Raw genomic sequence first — 20,886 nt, 5'->3', positions numbered from 1 at the left:
GTATTTGATCCCCTGCTGATTTTGTACGTTTGCCCACTGACAAAGAAATGATCAGTCTATACCATACCAGTCCATACCTTGAGTGGACACATTTTGTTCAGTCAGCCTTGCCTCATCTCGTCCAAAAGGTTGACTCAAGTTTGCCAAAAAGCACCTGGATGATTATCAAGACTCTTGGAAGAATGTTCTATGGACAGATGATTCAAAAGTATAACTTTTTGGACGACATGGTTCCCATTATGCCTGGCGAAAACCAAACTCTGCATTCCACAGTAAGAACATCCTACCAAAGGTCAAGCATGGTGGTGGTGGTGTGATGATTTGGGGATGCTTTGCTGCCTCAGGACCTGGACGACTTGTCTTAATAGAAGGAACCATGAATTCTGCTCTGTATCAGAGAATTCTACAGGAGAATGTCAGACCATCCATCTGTGAGCTGAAGCTGAAGCGCAGCTGGGTCATGCAGCAAGACAATGATCCAAAACATAAAATCAAGTCTACATGAAAATTGCTCAAAAGCAACAAATTGGAAGTTTTGGAATGGCCTAGTCAAGGTCCAGACCTAATCCCAATTGAGATGTTGTGGCAGGACTTGAAACGAGCAGTTCATGCTTGAAAACACACACATCACTGAGTTAAAGCAGTTCTGCATGGAAGAGTGGGCCAAAATTCCTCCACAGCGACGTGAGAGACTGATCAACAACTACAGGAAGCATTTGGTTGGAGTCATTGCAGCTAAAGGTGGCACAATCAGGGGGCAATTACTTTTTCACACAGGGGAATTGGGTGTTGCATAACTTTGTTTATGAAATAAATGAAATAAATATGTAATTGTTGTGTTATTTATTCACTTATGTTCCCTTTATCTAATATTAGGTTTTGGTTGAAGATCTGATAACATTCAGTATCACAAATATGCAAAAGTAGAGAAAATTAGAAAGGGGGCAAATACTTTTTCATAGCACTAATTCAGCAAACAATAACAAAATAAACATATTTAATAAAAGCAATCACATTCAACTACATAGAGGTCCTCAATCAATAATGTAAACTGCCTGAGTGGCACCAGCACATGTAACTGCAGTGAACTCTTCAGATTGTTCCACAAATTAGGGGCAAAAAAACAAAACACAGATTTTCCCAAATCTGTGGAGACTGACGGGATCTCTAGTGTTATCCATTCCTGAGAACGGGTTTGGTAACTCATGATTCTTAACATAATTAATGAAGTTACATATGAAGGGAGTTTCTGTGAGATTGCTTGGTAAATAAATAAAAGAGAATGCAGCTCACTTCTTACAGAGAGAGAGAGTTCCATATACAGTGGGGAGAACAAGTATTTGATACACTGCCGATTTTGTAGGTTTTCCTACTTACAAAGCATGTAGAGGTCTGTCATTTTTATCATAGGTACACTTCAACTGTGAGAGACGGAATCTAAAACAAAAATCCAGAAAATCACATTGTATGATTTTTAAGTAAGTCATTTGCATTTTATTGCATGACATAAGTATTTGATCACCTACCAACCAGTATGAATTCCGGCTCTCACAGACCTGTTAGTTTTTCTTTAAGAAGCCCTCCTGTTCTCCACTCATTACCTGTATTAACTGCACCTGTTTGAACTCGTTACCTGTATAAAAGACACCTGTCCACACACTCAATTAAACAGACTCCAACCTCTCCACAATGGCCAAGACCAGAGAGCTGTGTAAGGACATCAGGGATAAAATTGTAGACCTGCACAAGGCTGGGATGGGCTACAGGACAATAGGCAAGCAGCTTGGTGAGAAGGCAACAACTGTTGGCGCAATTATTAGAAAATGGAAGAAGTTCAAGATGACGGTCTGGGGCTCCATGCAATATCTCACCTCGTGGGGCATCAATGATCATGAGGAAGGTGAGGGATCAGCCCAGAACTACACGGCAGGACCTGGTCAATGACCTGAAGAGAGCTGGGACCACAGTCTCAAAGAAAACCATTAGTAACACACTACGCCGTCATGGATTAAAATCCTGCAGCGCACGCAAGGTCCCCCTGCTCAAGCCAGTGCATGTCCAGGCCTGTCTGAAGTTTGCCAATGACCATCTGGATGATCCAGAGGAGGAATGGGGGAAGGTCATGTGGTCTGATGAGACAATAATATAGCTTTTTTGTCTAAACTCCACTCGCTGTGTTTGGAGGAAGAAGAAGGATGAGTACAACCCCAAGAACACCATCCCAACCGTGAAGCATGGAGGTGGAAACATCATTCTTTGGGGATGCTTTTCTGCAAAGGGGACAGGACGACTGGACCGTATTGAGGGGAGGATGGATGGGGCCATGTATCGCGAGATCTTGGCCTTCCCTCAGTAAGAGCATTGAAGATGGGTCGTGGCTGGGTCTTCCAGCATGACAACGACCCGAAACACACAGCCAGGGCAACTAAGGAGTGGCTCCGTAAGAAGCATCTCAAGGTCCTGGAGTGGCCTAGCCAGTCTCCTGACCTGAACCCAATAGAAAATCTTTGGAGGGAGCTGAAAGTCTGTATTGCCCAGCGACAGCCCCGAAACCTGAAGGATCTGGAGAAGGTCTGTATGGAGGAGTGGGCCAAAATCCCTGCTGCAGTGTGTGCAAACCTGGTCAAGACCTACAGGAAACGTATGATCTCTGTAATTGCAAACAAAGGTTTCTGTACCAAATATTAAGTTCTGCTTTTCTGATGTATCAAATACTTATGTCATGCAATAATATGCACATTAATTACTTAAAATTCATACAATGTGATTTTCTGGAGTTTTGTTTTAGATTCTGTCTCTCACAGTTGAAGTGTACCTATGATAAAAATTACAGACCTCTACATGGAAAACCTGCAAAATCGGCAGTGTATCAAATACTTGTTCTCCCCACTGTATATACAGTACCAGTCAAAAGTTTGGACACAACTACTCACTACTTGCAGTAAGGTACTTAATTGTTACCCAGAAATGGTTTGATATAAAAACATCTGCATTGGGCCTTTAATGTTTCACATAGAAATGCCTATCTGCTCTACATACAGTACCAGTCAAAAGTTTGAACACACCTACTCATTCAAGGGTTTTTCTTAATTTTTACAATTTTCTACATTGTAGAATAATAGTGAAGACATCAAAACTATGAAATAACACATATGGAATCATGTAGTAACCAAAGAAGTGTTAAACAAATCAAAATATATTTTATATTTGAGATTCTTCAAAGTAGCCACCCTTTGCCTTTAAGCATTGTTTGCTGTTTAGTTTGTTGCTCTATAAAGTGATTTTGATTGATTCCCGACCGTAACCTTATATTTTGTGTTATTATGGGTTGGGTTGGGCTAAGACATGATGAGGAATTTCATGATTCATTAGGTTTTTCAAGATTCAGAGTTCCCAGACGGAGTGGTAAGGAACATACAGTATTTATTTAACAGTGAGTCAATTTCAACAGTATTACATCAACTACAGTTGAGAGGGTTTAAATGAGGATGACTGTTGAATATAGGGTGCATTGAGGAGCTGTGTTTTTCCCTATAAGACAGGGTAGATAGAGAGACAGAAGAAAGCATTTACCACCAGATAATGAGTAGTTTTATAAAGACATAGAGAACATAATGACACATTGTCCTAAGATAACCATCTCCCCTCTCTTCCCTTCTTTAAAAAAAAAATGTTTAGTCATTTAGCAGACGCTCTTATCCAGAGCGACTTACAGTTAGTGAGTGCATACATTTTTTCATACTGGCCCCCCGTGGGAAACGAACCCACAACCCTGGCATTGCAAGCGCCATGCTCTACCAACAGAGCTACAGGGGACCCTTCTCTTTTGATTCTTCTCCACTCACTCCATATTTTTATCCTTCCTCTCCTCCTCCGCTTCTCCTCTCCTTTCCCATCCTCACTTGTCCTTTCCTTTCTCATCTCGTTCACTCTACATTCCTCTACCTTCAATCATGTTCCCTTCCCCTATTTCCCCTCCTCTCCTCCCCTTCCTCTCCTTTCCTCTCACTTTCATTCTCAGCTAACTCTATCCTGTGTCCTTTTATACCTATGTCATGTGGGGAAAGTATTATTTGAAGAGGAGCTAGGGTGTTGTTGGCAGCTGGATGTGTGTCTGTGTGCATGTGCATGTGTGCCATTCAGCATGTAACGTTAGATTTATAGAGCTAAACAGGATACATCTGCTAGGCATTACAGATTAATAACACAAACCAACCACACAGGCCGGCAGATGCAGTAAAGGCAATCAAGTAAAACAAATTCAGTATTCCATCACTAACTAGCTACAATCTGTTTAGGAACAGTTACATATAGGCCACACCTTGGCAGCTTCGTCTGGACCTACTGGCCCAAATATGAGAACATATTTCTCTCGATTCCTCAATACCATTTTTTCACTTTTTCTTTCTTTCTGCCTCTCTCTATCTTTCTCATGTCAATCTTTAGTTGGAGGAGTGTGGATACGTGCTGATAATCATCTGTCACACATATTGTATTATGTGACATTTCTAAAATTGAGTATATGCTTAAAATGCCAGGATGTCATACTCATTCTGGCTTTTCATCTAGTATGAGTTCACTGCATGATCTTGAGGAAGAGAATCGTCTTTTCAGACCCACGTGTGTTTAACAACAGCTGATAATCAGCTGATAATCAGATATGAGGATGGGCTGTACCAAAATGAAAGAATGGCGGGAAACATTCTCAGTATGGGTAAGCCTACCACTCTCAGAAAAAAAGGTTTGCTTATGGTACAGTATTGTTCTCTGGAGTACAAAAATATCAAAATACACACACCTTCAGAGGTACACATAATGATCTCACCTGGTACTGTACAGTACCTTTTAGGGTACATGTGCTGATAATATAGGATAACGCTACATTTTTGTACCCAATATTTGAATATAAAGGCACAATCATTACACACTCTAAATAAAAAAGGGGGTACGGGGTGAAGGTACATTTCTGTTTCCCAGGGTGGAGGTGTGTATTAGTAAGGGTGTGGCTTTAAGTGGTCTATGGTGATGTATAAGCACTTTGTAACATCCGCTGATGTAAAAAGGGCTTTATAAATACATTTGATTGATTTATATTTTTTAAATCTACCAATTGGTACTGAAAACGAGACGAATATGTGTGTATTTGCATGGCTTTCTTTCATTGATACTTACTATTCTGATCTGTTCTCTCCATATATTGTAGTGAGTCTGTCGAGAAAATAATAGTTAAAGGTACACTAAATTTAAAGGGATGGCTTTAAAAAAAATTACTGAAAACCCTATTGAAAGAGAACTCAACGAGAAAATCTATTGGCCATCAAGTGGGTTTCAGCGGTTTAATTTAATTTATTCAGCGAGCACAAGGGAACCACGCCTGCAAAGCCCATTACCCACCTGCATAAGTTAAGTCTGAATACCAACTACTGAGTAGGAAAGTCGTACACTTCCTAAGTCTGAATCGGGCCCTTAAAGCATACTCAATTTTCGAAAACATGCTATTTTAGCATACCCAATCAGCATATTATTTAGAACGCAAGTACGGGTATTCGGACACGGCCTTACACTCTCTGTGTTTCTCTGTATATCTTCCTCTTCCTTTTTAAATCGACAATCAATCGTGTTCTGTCCCATGGGCGTCATGCACCCCAAACATCTGAGGGGGCACACAGTATGTGAGGATGGCTGGGGACAGAACAGGAAACAGCTTTTCCTGCGATCTAGAGCCATAATCATTCTGCTTAATTATATGTCAATCTGCATATCTAAGCATACCTCTTGAGCTGTCTGTAAACTCCTGACTGGTGGTAATTTTTATAAAGAAACTAAATATTATTTTAAATCCACAACTTGAATCCCTCTACAGCCTCATAGAGGATCTAGATACATTTTCTAACCTCTCTGGATTACAACCAAATTATGATGTGTACTATATCACCATCAGACCATTTTATTGGTAAACTACACGGTATTGTAAAAGTTGTATTGGATCACAAAAAAATAAAACTTTTACATTAACGTGTAGTTTACCAATAAAATGGTTTGATGGTGTTGTGGATATACTCGGTATACATATCCCAAAATAAATCAAATGATCTCACTCCAATGAATGTTAATAGAAAGTTAGCAAAAATAGATAAGATCTTGCTTCCATGGAAAGGTAAATACCTGTCTATTTGTGGAAAAATCACCCTGATTAACTCTTTAGTATTATCCCAGTTTACCTATTTGCTTATGGTCTTGCCTATGCCTAGTGAACAGTTTTTTAAGTATATGAGAAAAAAAAAATCAATTTTATTTAGTTCAGTTCATTCTCTTTGTGCCTTGTGAGGTATTGTTAGTTTTGACTCTACTAAGCCTTATCCTAGCTCATTTGTGAGAACCAGTAATAGCCTTCAGTCCTAGTTTTGATTCACCTGCCTGTTTGCCTACCAGTGTATGACCATTGCCTGCTTGTGACCATGATTCCTGCCTTCTGCGAATGTGAAATAAACACCTGCCGCGCTCTGCACGTGAATCTACACCTTTTTCTCCCTGAGAACAAATAATGCAAAAAAATGTGTGGTTAAACTCAAATATACTAATTGATTAAAAAAACGTTTTTTGAATTTTTTTAAATAAAAGGTAGAATCTTCGTAAATAATATGATAGGTAGGACTGGTGATGTTATGTCGCACATGCAGCTAACAAAAACATATGGAAATGTCAAACACGTTTGGTGTTCGCCAAAAGGCATGTGTGAGACTCCCCAACAGGGACGGCCTGTTCAATAGGGCGATATGGGCGACGCACTGCCAAACGGGAAAAGGAAGGGATTTTTTTTCTAATCAATTATATCACGGCAACAGTAGTTATCAGTGTTGTAATCTGATCTGACTGCCACTAAATGTCAAATCAGGCTAAAGTCGTGCTTCAAATGGCCCCGCCCGTTTTTGGGGCGATTTCAGTCAGGTTGAAAATCGCCCAGAAGTCTCTCATAGCCTGTCATGTAAAATCTATTTTTTCAAATTTCAAAGCTTTCAATACATTCTCTATGGGTGTCTGTGGGCTTGCACTTACGCGCTTTCGTCATACGTGACGTAACCATGAAACGTAACTAAGAAAATAGCGGCTAGCGTCTCTGTTGCGACCTGCAGTGTGGCGTTATCTTATGTTTTTAATTTGTACACTTAGTGGCGTTATTTTATGTTTTTAATTTGTACACTTAGTTTACAAACATTCTGCCAACCATGGATTTCCAGTGGTGGGTTTTGGACTGATCTTGTTGATCGTGTACATACCCGCTACGAACGGACTAAATAATGAAAACGTTGCTGGCAGCGGAATCCAATACAGCTGGGAGACTTGGCTGGATGACAGAGTCCCGGACAGAGAAGTGTAGCCGGCCCGGCTTCACCCTGGTCAGAGCGGACCGCGATCTGACAGTCACAGGGAAAATCGATCCTGGTAAGAGAGCGACTCTGTACCCCCGAGCCCCGACATTGAACTGCTTTCTGTGTCACTGCGACCTTACTATCTGCCCCGTGAGTTCCCCCAATTGTTTGTTACCGTTGTGTACTGTTGATAATCACAAGTTTACTGGAGAACTGAGACCAAGTAGAGACTTTGGACAGGGGTGGATATGGTATAATAAAGGCAGTTTATTCAGAGGTAAAGATATCTGGAATCGCGTGCACGGACTCGTTCGTCAAACTCTTAGGGAGCTATCTGAAGAGAGCCCCGAAAACATTGTGTGCAGACATTTTATACAATAAATGATGTAGGTTGAATCTAGTAGTTCTGATCTTCTGATTGGTCCTGATGAGTTGGGCGAGGTCCCCTCCACTGTTGCATTGGCTCTGAGTCGGGTTCTCTGTCTTCAAATGTTCAGCCTAAAGAGAGGGGATTTTTGTGTGTGTGTGTGTGTGTGTTTAACAGTGATGATGTGTGTGTGTGTGTGTGTTATCAGTGATGATGTGTGTGTGTGTGTGTGTGTGTGTGTGTGTCCTCAGAGCAAGAACTCGTGAGTTGAAAGAACTGAGAGACCTATGGCGTGGGTGTTGTCCTTGGCCACCTGCTGACAAGGCTGACAAGATAGGACTCTTTTGTCCATTGTTATAGGATAGGAACAGCATTGATTGAAAACAAACGCCCAACACAAAATGGGTCATGCACAAGATTTTAGTCAGACCAAGCTATAACATTATATATTTACTACGACAGTACATTCAACCAAAAGCTAATATAACAAAGGCATCAGAGATTATTTATAATCTGTCACAGAAACTGGAATCCATCTCCCCAGATCAGTCAATAAATGCTTCTGGTATTGACTTATATGCTGCCCCTGTCTTCATGTTGTTGCTGGACATATCTTTTTTAAAATGTGTGTAGGTCACCTAAATCATCAGAAAAATTGCCCCTCCTGAGAATTTTTTCAGGAGCCGCCACTGCTCCCCAAACATATGGAAGAAGGTACTCTGGTCAGATGAGACTAAAATTGAGCTTTTTGGCCATCAAGGAAAATGCTATGTCTGGTGCAAACCCAACACCTCTCATCACCCCAAGAACACCATCCCCACAGTGAAGCATGGTGGCGGCAGCATCATGCTGTGGGGATGTTTTTCATCAGCAGGGACTGGGAAACTGGTCAGAATTGAAGGAATGATGGATGGGCTAAATACAGGGAAATTCTTGAGGGAAACCTGTTTCAGTCTTCCAGAAATTTGAGACTGGGACGAAGGTTCACCTTCCAGCAGAACAATACTGCTAAAGCAACACTTGAGTGGTTTAAGGGGAAACATTTCAATGTCTTGTAATGGCCTAGTCAAAGCCCAGACCTCAATCCAATTGAGGATCTGTGGTATGACTTAAAGATTGCTGTACACCAGCGGAACCAATCCAAGTAGCTGGAGCAGTTTTGCCTTGAAGAATGGGCAAAAATCCCAGTGGCTAGATGTGCCAAGTTTATAGAGACATACCCCAAGAGACTTGCAGCTGTAATTGCTGCAAAAGGTGGCTCTACAAAGTATTGACTTTGGGGGGGTGAATAGTTATGCACGCTCAAGTTTTCCGTTTTTTTGTCTTATTTCTTGTTAGTTTCACCAAAAATATTTAGCATCTTCAAAGTGGTAGGCATGTTGTGTAAATGAAATGATACAAACCCCCAAAAAATCTATTTTAATTCCAGGTTGTAAGGCAACAAAATAGGAAAAATGCCAAGGGGGGTGAATACTTTCGCAAGCCACTGTATGTACAGTGGGGGAAAAAAGTATTTAGTCAGCCACCAATTGTGCAAGTTCTCCCACTTAAAAAGATGAGAGAGGCATGTAATTTTCATCATAGGTATACGTCAACTATGACAGACAAATTGAGGAAAAAAAATCCAGAAAATCACATTGTAGGATTTTTTATGAATTTATTTGCAAATTATGGTGGAAAATAAGTATTTGGTCACCTACAAACAAGCAAGATTTCTGGCTCTCACAGACCTGTAACTTCTTCTTTAAGAGGCTCCTCTGTCCTCCACTCGTTACTTGTATTAATGGCACCTGTTTGAACTTGTTATCAGTATAAAAGACACCTGTCCACAACCTCAAACAGTCACACTCCAAACTCCACTATGGCCAAGACCAAAGAGCTGTCAAAGGACACCAGAAACAAAATTGTAGACCTCCACCAGGCTGGGAAGACTGAATCTGCAATAGGTAAGCAGCTTGGTTTGAAGAAATCAACTGTGGGAGCAATTATTAGGAAATGGAAGACATACAACACCACTGATAATCTCCCTCGATCTGGGGCTCCACGCAAGATCTCACCCCGTGGGGTCAAAATGATCACAAGAACGGTGAGCAAAAATCCCAGAACCACACAGGGGGACCTAGTGAATGACCTGCAGAGTGCTGGGACCAAAGTAACAAAGCCTACCATCAGCAACACACCACACCGCCAGGGACTCAAATCCTGCCAGACGTGTCCCCCTGCTTAAGCCAGTACATGTCCAGGCCTGTCTGAAGTTTGCTAGAGTGCATTTGGATGATCCAGAAGAGGATTGGGAGAATGTCATATGGTCAGATGAAACCAAAATATAACTTTTTGGTAAAAACTCAACTTGTCGTGTTTGGAGGACAAAGAATGCTGAGTTGCATCCAAAGAACACCATACCTACTGTGAAGCATGGGGGTGGAAACATCATGCTTTGGGGCTGTTTTTCTGCAAAGGGACCAGGACGACTGATCCGTGTAAAGGAAAGAATGAATGGGGCCATGTATCATGAGATTTTGAGTGAAAACCTCCTTCCATCAGCAAGGGCATTGAAGATGAAACGTGGCTGGGTCTTTCAGCATGACAATGATCCCAAACACACCGCCCGGGCAACGAAGGAGTGGCTTCGTAAGAAGCATTTCAAGGTCCTGGAGTGGCCTAGCCAGTCTCCAGATCTCAACCCCATAGAAAATCTTTGGAGGGAGTTGAAAGTCTGTGTTGCCCAGCGACAGCCCCAAAACATCACTGCTCTAGAGGAGATCTGCATGGAGGAATGGGCCAAAATACCAGCAACAGTGTGTGAAAACCTTGTGAAGACTTACAGAAAACATTTGACCTGTGTCATTGCCAACAAAGGGTATATAACAAAGTATTGAGAAACTTTTGTTATTGACTAAATACTTATTTTCCACCATAATTTGCAATTAAATCCATAAAAAATCCTACAATGTGATTTTCTGGGAAAAAAATTCTCATTTTGTCTGTCATAGTTGACGTGTACCTATGATGAAAATGCCAGGCCTCTCTCATCTTTTTAAGTGGGAGAACTTGCACAATTGGTGGCTGACTAAATCCTTTTTTCCCCACTGTATGTATTTATGTGTGTGTGTGTATATGTGTATAAATATGTATATGTGTGTGTGTGTATGTATGTATATATAACACATACTGAACAGCTCACGTTATAGACAGAAGTGTGCTACATGACAGACCAATACAAACCCATCTCCCGGCATGTCCAGCCCATACATTATCATAGCCAATCATGGCTAGTGGGAAGGTTCCTGTCTTTTTCCATGGCTAAACCAACTAGGCTTCTAATTTAACAATTGTATTCGTATTTATTTATGGAATACACGTTTGTTATTAAGACACATGAAAGTTCACATGTTCCAGAAGGCATTTCTGCCAAAGAAAACGCATTTTGATTTTTTAAAAATGTTTACGTTTAAATGCTGCTCATGTGAAGTAGTGAGATGCGACATACGCCTAATTTCCTGAAAAGAGTGACAATTTATTTCCACAATTAATGAGTAATATGGGTATTAATTTTGGCAGTTCATACATTTACATTTACATCATTTAGCAGACGCTCTTATCCAGAGCGACTTACAAATTGGTGAATTCAACTTATGATAGCCAGTGGGAGACACTTGAAACCCTACCTCTTTTTTTATGGGGGGTGGGGGGGGGGTGGGGGGGGTAGAATGATTACTTTATACTATTCCAGGTATTCCTTAAAGAGGTAGGGTTTCAAGTGTCTCCGGAAGGTGGTCAGTGACTCTGCTGTCCTGGCGTCGTGGGGGAGCTTGTTCCCCCATTGGGGTGCCAGAGCAGCAAATAGCTTTGACTGGGCTGAGCGGGAACTGTGCTTCTGTAGAGGTAGGGGAGCTAGCAGGCCAGAGGTGGATGAACGTAGTGCCCTCGTTTGGGTGTAGGGTCTGATCAGAGCCTGAAGGTAAAGAGGTGCCGTTCCCCTCACAGCTCTGTAGGCAAGCACCATGGTCTTGTGGTAGATGTGAGCCTGAACTGGAAGCCAGTGGAGTGTGCAGAGGAGCAGGGTGACATGAGAGAACTTGGGAAGGTCGAACACCAGACGGGCTGCAGTGTTCTGGATAAGTTGTAGGGATTTAATGGCACAGGCAAGGAGCCCAGCCAAAAGCGAGTTGCAGTAATCCAGACAGGAGATGACAAGTGCCTGGATTAGGACCTGTGCCGCTTTCTGTGTAAGGTAGGGTCGTACGCTGCGAATGTTGTAGAGCATGAACCTACAGGATCGGGTCACCGCTTTGATGTTATCGGAGAACAACAGGGTGTTGTCCAGGGTCACGCCAAGGTTCTTTGCACTCTGGGAGGAGGACACAGTGGAGTTGTCAACCGTGATGGCGAGATCATGGAGCGGGCAGTCCTTCCCCGGGAGGAAGAGCAGCTCCGTCTTGTCGAATTTCAGCTTGAGGTGGTGATCCGACATCCACACTGATATGTCTGCCAGACATGCAGAGCTGCGATTCGCCACCTGGTTATCAGAAGGGGGAAAGGAGAAAATGAATTGTGTGTCGTCTGTGTAGCAATGATAGGAGAGACCATGAGAGGATATGACAGAGCCAATTGACTTGGTGCATAGAGAGAATAGGAGAGGGCCTAGAACTGAGCCCTGGGGGACATCAGTGGTGAGAGCACGTGGTGCGGGGACAGATTCTCGCCACGCCACCTGGTAGAAGCGACCTGTCAGGTAGGACGCAATCCAAGAGTGAGCAGCGCCGGAGATGCCCAGCTCGGAGAGGGTGGAGAGGAGGATCTGATGGTTCACAGTATCAAAGGCAGCAGATAGGTCTAGAAGGATAAGAGCAGAGGAGAGAGAGTTAGCTTTAGCAGTGCGGAGAGCCTCCGTGATACAGAGAAGAGCAGTCTCAGTTGAATGACCAGTCTTGAAACCTGACTGGTTTGGATCAAGAAGGTCATTCTGAGAGAGATAGCAAGAGAGTTGGCTAAAGACGGCACGCTCAAGAGTTTTGGAGAGAAAAGAAAGAAGGGATACTGGTCTGTAGTTGTTGACATCGGAGGGATCGAGTGTAGGTTTTTTGAGGAGGGGTGCAACTCTCGCTCTCTTGAAGACGGAAGGGACATGGCCAGCGGTCAAGGATGAGTTGATGAGCGAGGTGAGGTAAGGGAGATGGTCTCCGGAAATGGTCTGGAGAAGAGAGGAGGGTATAGGGTCAAGCGGGCAGGTTGTTGGGTGGCCTGCCGTCACAAGTCGCAAGATTTCATCTGGAGAGAGAGGAGAGAAAGAAGTCAAAGTATAGAGTAGGGCAGTGTGAGCAGGACCAGTGGTATTATTTGACTTAATAAATGAGGATCGGATGTCGTCAACCTTCTTTTCAAAATGGTTGACGAAGTCATCCACAGAGAGCGAGGAGTGAGGGGGAGGAGGAGGAGGATTCAGCAGGGAGGAGAAGGTGGCAAAGAGCTTCCTAGGGTTAGAGACAGAGGCTTGAAATTTAAGAGTGGTAGAAAGTGGCTTTAGCAGCGGAAACAGAGGAAGAGAATGTAGAGAGGAGGGAGTGAAAAGATTACAGGTTCGCAGGGAGTCTAGTTTTCCTCCATTTCCGCTCGGCTGCCCAGAGCCCTCTTTTGTGAGCTCGCAATGAGTCGTCAAGCCACGGAGCAGGAGGGGAGGACCGAGCCGGCCGGGAGGATAGGGGACATAGAGAGTCAAAAGATGGAGAAAGGGAGGAGAGGAGGGTTGAGGTGGCAGAATCACTGCTGACCAGATGCTCTCGGGGTATGCGAGAACACATCGTTAGACGAGGAAAGAGCAGTAGGAGTAGCAGTGTTTTCTGTGCTAATCCATGTTTCCGTCAGCGTCAAGAAGTCGAGGGACTGGAGGGTAGCATAGGCTGAGATTAACTCTGCCTTGTTGGCCGCAGAACGGCAGTTCCAGAGGCTGCCAGAGACCTGGAACTCCACGTGGGTCGTGCGTGCAGGGACCACCAGATTAGAGTGGCAACAGCCACGTGGTGTGAAGCGTTTGTATGGCCTGTGCGGAGAGGAGAGAACAGGGATAGACAGACACATAGTTGACAGGCTACAGAAAAAGGCTACAATAATGCAAAGGAGATCGGAATGAAATGAACTAAACATCTGGGAAAGCGAGAGAGCGGGGCCTCCCTCACTTACGTTTCACTGAAACACTCAAATATAACTCTCCCAACTTCCACTTTAGAAATTATAATTGTTGTAAACTACAGCGGTTCAATGTTTTCTAGGAATATACTCTAACTTAGTTTATTCAGCTAGCTAACTTGGTACAGTATTCTTCCGTGAAAACCGTCCAGGGCACCGAATCCTATGATGCCAAAGCCAACTAGCATGCCAGCCTCCAATAACACGGTTTAGCACAAATACTTGGTTACAACAAACCAGCAGTGTGTTAACACGCCAAGCAGATCATTCGTGTCCGTGTCTAACGTTGTGTAAAGTTTTGGGTTAGTTTTGACAGTTTGAGTACGTCGTCAATTTATTCAGCCAGTTAGTTAGCTAGAATAGTTAGCATACTAGCTAGCCATTGCTCTCTACCAACGAACCAACCCCTCCTCCCAAGGCACGAAAACACAGAGAGCCAAGCTAACGTTAACTAGTCACCCATGTCCCAAATTCCCTTGAACCACTCTGGTTACCAGTATGTAAAAACAAAACAAAAATACATGTAGTTTGAGTGAGTACGTCGTCAACTTATTCAGCCAGTTAGTTAGCTAGAATAGCATACTAGCTAGCCATTGCTCTCTGCCAACGAACCAACCCCTCCTCCCACGGCACAAACACACAGAGAGCCAAGCTAACGTTAACTAGTCACCCATGTCCCGAATTCCCTTGAACGACTCTAGTTACCAGTATGTAAAAACAAAACAAAAATAAATGTAGGTTATAACTTACCCTTAGTAGCTACTGTTAGCCAGTTAAGTGCAAAGCTAGCCACTGAATCGATTCAGCCAGTTCGCGTCTGTCCCAACGGAGAGAAAGCGTCTCCAAATATTAAAGCTAGGTCGTTCCAGCTATTGTTTAGTTAGCTATCCAGGTAGCAACAAGCTAGCTACATTTCGAGTACAGTAGCTACTAACTACCTAACGTTAACGCTTCAGATAATGAGGTTAGAAAAACAGCTGAACGGTAGGTAGCTAGCTGGCATAATTACAGGTACTCTTAAGCGTGAAATAACATTGGAAACAACTATCCACAGTTGCTAATAGTTACCAATAGCTACCCGCTAGCTAGCTAGCTTTATTGGTCCAGGTAGTGAGTTAACTAGCCTCGTGCTTCACCGGGCTCAGCCGAATACAATACTTACTTACAATAATGACCTACCTACAATAACCTACAATAACTACCTAGATAAACTACCTACAATACCTAACTACAATACCTACCTACCTACAATCTAAATACATGGTTTAAGTTTTACTCTACAGCATATAAGCCAAGCTTACCTCCCGCCAGAGAGAGACACAACCTCACCCGACGCTAACTACGAAGCATTGTTACCTATAACCAGGATTGGCAGGATTGGCATTACAAAAATTATATTTTTGGCAAGCAATTATTATTTTGGCAAACAATTATTATGATTCATCCTGTATTGTCCCTAACATCATTACCCCATAGCAACAGATGTGGGATACACACACACACACACACACACTCCCCAGCCTTCCCCCACAAACAACTACAAACTCAGATGTTCAACAGTTGTTCCATCTCCGAGCCCAACTCAAGAGAAGACTTGATGTGCGAAAACACATACAGTTGTAGCTGTTTGAGAAGGCATGCAAAATTGAGCAAGAATGGGGAGATTTGATTAACGAATGTCAAGTCCTAGGTGATGGAGATCAGATCCACCCTCTTCACCTGAGACACAAACACTCTGGTCCCACGTTGTAACCAGTTTTCCCAAGCATCTCCATGCAGTCAGACCTTTGATTATTTTGTGCCACCTGGGCCACAATGATAAGCCCCCTACTCTGATTTTCCGAGTGTGACCCCCTCCCCATGGGTTACTGCAGCTAGTGTTGCTAGCACTGCCACTACCTGGGTGGGGGCACCCCTGCCGGAATCCCCACCGGCTAGGTACAAGGTCATCAAGGTTCTCATTAGCAGCTTTGAGAAATTCCTTGTATATTATGCTCACCCATCCAGGGGCTTTGGCTTTGTTGGACCAACCCTGCCAGGCAGGCTCGGACTCTTGAGGGGGCAGTGCTGCTTTAGTGGGTCTCTGACCGCGTGTATCTTTCTGTCTTGGCTCGTATAGGCTACTTGCAGAAGGCCTAAAAAATAGATAAGGATTTCTCCTTAGTGTGTGGGTTGCTCAGGTGGGTATCTAGGGTTGGGGACCGCTCCATCATGATAGAACAATAAATAAATCAACTATATTTATAATCTATTTTAAAATGTATATCCCATATCTGCACAAAACGTAAAGCTTTCTCGGTCACAACTCTTGCTCGCAGACACACACATGGGTTCTGGCATTTGCAACCATTTTCCTTTTTCACTCACTTAACTCCACACTTTTCCAAACACAAAAACACACACCCCACCTTCCATCACAATACACCCGCACATACCCACATACTGTGCCTTCTACAGTGGGGAAAAAAGTATTTAGTCAGCCACCAATTGTGCAAGTTCTCCCACTTAAAAAGATGAGAGAGGCCTGTAATTTTCATCATAGGTACAAGTCAACTATGACAGACAAAATGAGAATTTTTTTCCAGAAAATCACATTGTAGGATTTTTTATGAATTTATTTGCAAATTATTGTGGAAAATAAGTATTTGGTCAATAACAAAAGTTTCTCAATACTTTGTTATATACCCTTTGTTGGCAATGACACAGGTCAAACGTTTTCTGTAAGTCTTCACAAGGTTTTCACACACTGTTGCTGGTATTTTGGCCCATTCCTCCATGCAAATCTCCTCTAGAGCAGTGATGTTTTGGGGCTGTCGCTGGGCAACACAGACTTTCAACTCCCTCCAAAGATTTTCTATGGGGTTGAGATCTGGAGACTGGCTAGGCCACTCCAGGACCTTGAAATGCTTCTTACGAAGCCACTCCTTCGTTGCCCGGGCGGTGTGTTTGGGATCATTGTCATGCTGAAAGACCCAGCCACGTTTCATCTTCAATGCCCTTGCTGATGGAAGGAGGTTTTCACTCAAAATCTCACGATACATGGCCCCATTCATTCTTTCCTTTACACGGATCAGTCGTCCTGGTCCCTTTGCAGAAAAACTGCCCCAAAGCATGATGTTTCCACCCCCATGCTTCACAGTAGGTTTGGTGTTCTTTGGATGCAACTCAGCATTCTTTGTCCTCCAAACACGACGAGTTGAGTTTTTACAAAAAAGTTCTATTTTGGTTTCATCTGATCATATGACATTCTCCCAATCCTCTTCTGGATCATCCAAATGCACTCTAGCAAACTTCAGACGGGCCTGGACATGTACTGGCTTAAGCAGCCCCAGATCGAGGGAGATTATCAGTGGTCTTGTATGTCTTCCATTTCCTAATAATTGCTCCCACAGTTGATTTCTTCAAACCAAGCTGCTTACCTATTGCAGATTCAGTCTTCCCAGCCTGGTGCAGGTCTACAATTTTGTTTCTGGTGTCCTTTGACAGCTCTTTGGTCTTGGCCATAGTGGAGTTTGGAGTGTGACTGTTTGAGGTTGTGGACAGGTGTCTTTTATACTGATAACAAGTTCAAACAGGTGCCATTAATACAGATAACGAGTGGAGGACAGAGGAGCCTCTTAAAGAAGAAGTTACAGGTCTGTGAGAGCCAGAAATCTTGCTCATTTGTAGGTGACCAAATACTTATTTTCCACCATAATTTGCAAATAAATTCATTAAAAATCCTATTTTTTTTCTCAATTTGTCTGTCATAGTTGACGTATACCTATGATGAAAATTACAGGCCTCTCTCTTCTTTTTAAGTGGGAGAGCTTGCACAATTGGTGGCTGACTAAATACTTGTTTTCCCCACTGTATGTCCTCTGTTTGCTGTATTTTTATCCCTACGATGTTGATTCCTACCTAATTTTGGTATTTTAAGTAGTTTTGTGTTCCAGTTCCTTATATTTGAAGATGTATTATTTCAATAATTGTCCTTTCTGCTAATGCTGTCTTTTATCAATTTATAAATACTATGAATAGAAAGTCGAATACTAATTATTTTTACAACATTCCCTATCTTGAATGGTATAGTGATTTGTAGTTTATTTCTTTATCAATTTTGTATTTTATTGTTTTCCTTTTTTTTATTACAATCCCTACCCAGGATAGTATTGGTTGTTCCATTATTCGACTCCTCTATGGGAACTTTGTATTATTTCAAATAGCCATGGAGTAGACTTTGTGTCACGGAACAGTTGGTTATCAATGTACAGTTTATCGACTACGAGAGCTACACGTTTCCTTTTAAGTCCATTCACCTTGAAGACTGAGTACAGAACTTTGCGCCGTTCTGTAATTTCCTTTGGGAACTGATCATTCATTCCATAATTTTATCTTTAAAGAATGCACATTTGACAATGATTGGGTGCTTCTATCACTGACCTCTCTGTACGAAATGGTGTACACGTTCGAGTTTGATTTTGTTGACAGTATCGCCTAGGATCTGTAGCGCTTTAAGTAGGAATTATTTCACCACGCTTTCCGGATCTTCACCCTGATTTTCTGTAATACCAGTAAGTACCAGATTTTCTCGCATGGATCTAGTCTGTATTCCAAGTAAGGCTTCTCTCATAAATGTTCTCCTTTTTAAGTTCTTTAAAGTCTGTTTCAATAGTATTGACTAACTTTTAGCTTGTTTGTTACTTTCTCCATTGTTGCAGCTTTTTTGTCACTCATTTCGAGGCTCGCCTTTAGCTCCTTTATTTCTTTACTGACAAGTTCAAGTATGCCCAATTTATAATGTATTGATTTTAGCAGGTCGGTTTCCACTCTTACCGTACCAGGTGGTGAAACTCATAAAACATCGGTGTCTGTCAAGGAATCTCATAGTTTTGTCTTGGAGTTTGGTTCTCAATTTTTTCCCTGGTTGCTCACCGACATGTTTTGGCCTTGACTGCGTTAATAATATTTATCAATAAACTTCTCTAGCCTTAGAGATTTTTTGGGGTTATTATCCAGCTTGAATGTTATTGCCCACGAGTAAATGGATCAGTTTAGTGCTACTATTTAGTCCGTTTTAGAAATAATTAATATTACGATGAGGCATTCTGCACCGCCATCTTCAGTCCGCCTTCACCGTGTCACTGTGTTTGTGCCACACATCTCTATACCTCCTTTCATCTCTAACTCCTCTTCCTCCCTGCCTTCTGCTGCTGAGCCCTGAGTCTCCACATCACTTTCCTCACTTTCACTGACCTAGAGGAACAGACTAACAGAGAGAGAGGTGGGGAGCGAGAGAGAGAGAAAGGAGAGTAGCAACAAATAGGATACAATTGTGGTCAGGAACATCATATATTTTTCTCAACCATACACATACTCTCTTCCTAATAATCACCTCTTAGGGGTTTCCATAATAAATTGTGTGATACACTTACACGCCTCCCATTCCACACACACACTCACTCACTCACACACGCACAGTATCATCATAATGCTGTACAGCACTTTCAATCAATTCATCAAAATTATTTTATGAAGCACTTATTGACCAGATTGTTTCTCAGTTCATGGTGTGCATATGTATGTCAGACTGATGGATAATCAGACAGGACAGAGTACACAGAAATACGTTCATGAAAATGTTCATAGATGGGTCAGATTATAACCATAAAGGCTATATACAGTACACACACTTCAAGACCATAGTCAGATTACTTTTCATAGATGGTAAGAAGTCAAAGTATGTGGCACAACTGTTTACAGATTCAACATATCAACTATTATTTACTTAGGATGTTGAAAGTAAAAGATTATACAAAGATGACACTATGTGCAATGCAGCCAAACAGGTTTAGCATAATTCTTCATCTATTTCGATGGGCATAGTTAGCTGGTTGTCTTTGTAAGGAGGGAGTGAGATGATGTAGTGTGACAGCGCCGCGAGCGAGGCACAATGTTGCCTCCAGAGCAATCATTCAAGCGCCTGCTCCACCGCTGATGTTCTCGCCTGTACCAACCAAGTGATCATGACAGGATCACTTGTTAGCTGGCTATGTAAACAAATATCACTGCAACTCAATATCATATGAGCTCCACTGAGCGGGCATCTACCCTAACACGACAGCTAAGCTGTCAAATAATAGAAAAACGAGGCAATGTATAGCCTATGAATATATGTACCTAGCAAACATGACAAACCAAGCCCAATAGATAAACACAAATTACTCTAATCTCCAATTCAGTGGCTAGTTAGCTGGTTGTCTGTATAGCTAGCTAGTGAAAGTGACAGCTGAGGTTGATGCTTCGCAAGCGCAGCCCAAATTTTCCCCCACACACAATTATTCTTGCTATAGCAAGCAGCTTGGGCCGTTTCCATATGAATTACATCAGTAGAAACAAGACAAAACAACCAACTAGTTAGCTTACTATATAATATAGCTAAATACTGAATAAAAATATAAATGCAACATGTAAAGTGTTGGTCACATGTTTCATGATCTGATATAAGAGACCCAGAAACTTTCCATATGCACAAAAAGCTTATTTCCCTATTTGTTTACATCCCTGTTAGTGAGTATTCATCCTTTGCCAAGATAATCCATCCACCTAATAGGTGTGGCAAATCAAGAAGCTGATTAAACAGCATGATCATTAAACAGGTGCACCTTGTGCTGGGGACAATAAAAGGCCACTCTAAAATGTGCAGTTTTGTCACACAGATGTCACAAGTTTTGAGGGAGCGTGCAATTGGCATGCTTACTGCAGGAATGTCCACCAGAGCTGTTGCCAGAGAACTGAATGTTAATTTCTCCACCATAAGCCGCCTCCAACGTCATTTTAGAGAATTTGGAAGTACGTCCAACCGGCCTCCACATCCGGCTTCTTCACCTGCGGGGTTGTCTGAGACCAGCCACCTGGACAGCTAATGAAACTGTCGTTTGCTCACCCGAAGAATTTCTGCACAAACTGTCAGAAGTCGTCTCA

The sequence above is a fragment of the Coregonus clupeaformis genome, chromosome 13 (genome assembly GCF_020615455.1).
Source record: "Coregonus clupeaformis isolate EN_2021a chromosome 13, ASM2061545v1, whole genome shotgun sequence".
Classification (NCBI taxonomy): domain Eukaryota; kingdom Metazoa; phylum Chordata; class Actinopteri; order Salmoniformes; family Salmonidae; genus Coregonus; species Coregonus clupeaformis.
Note: the sequence above shows the minus strand (reverse complement) of the source record.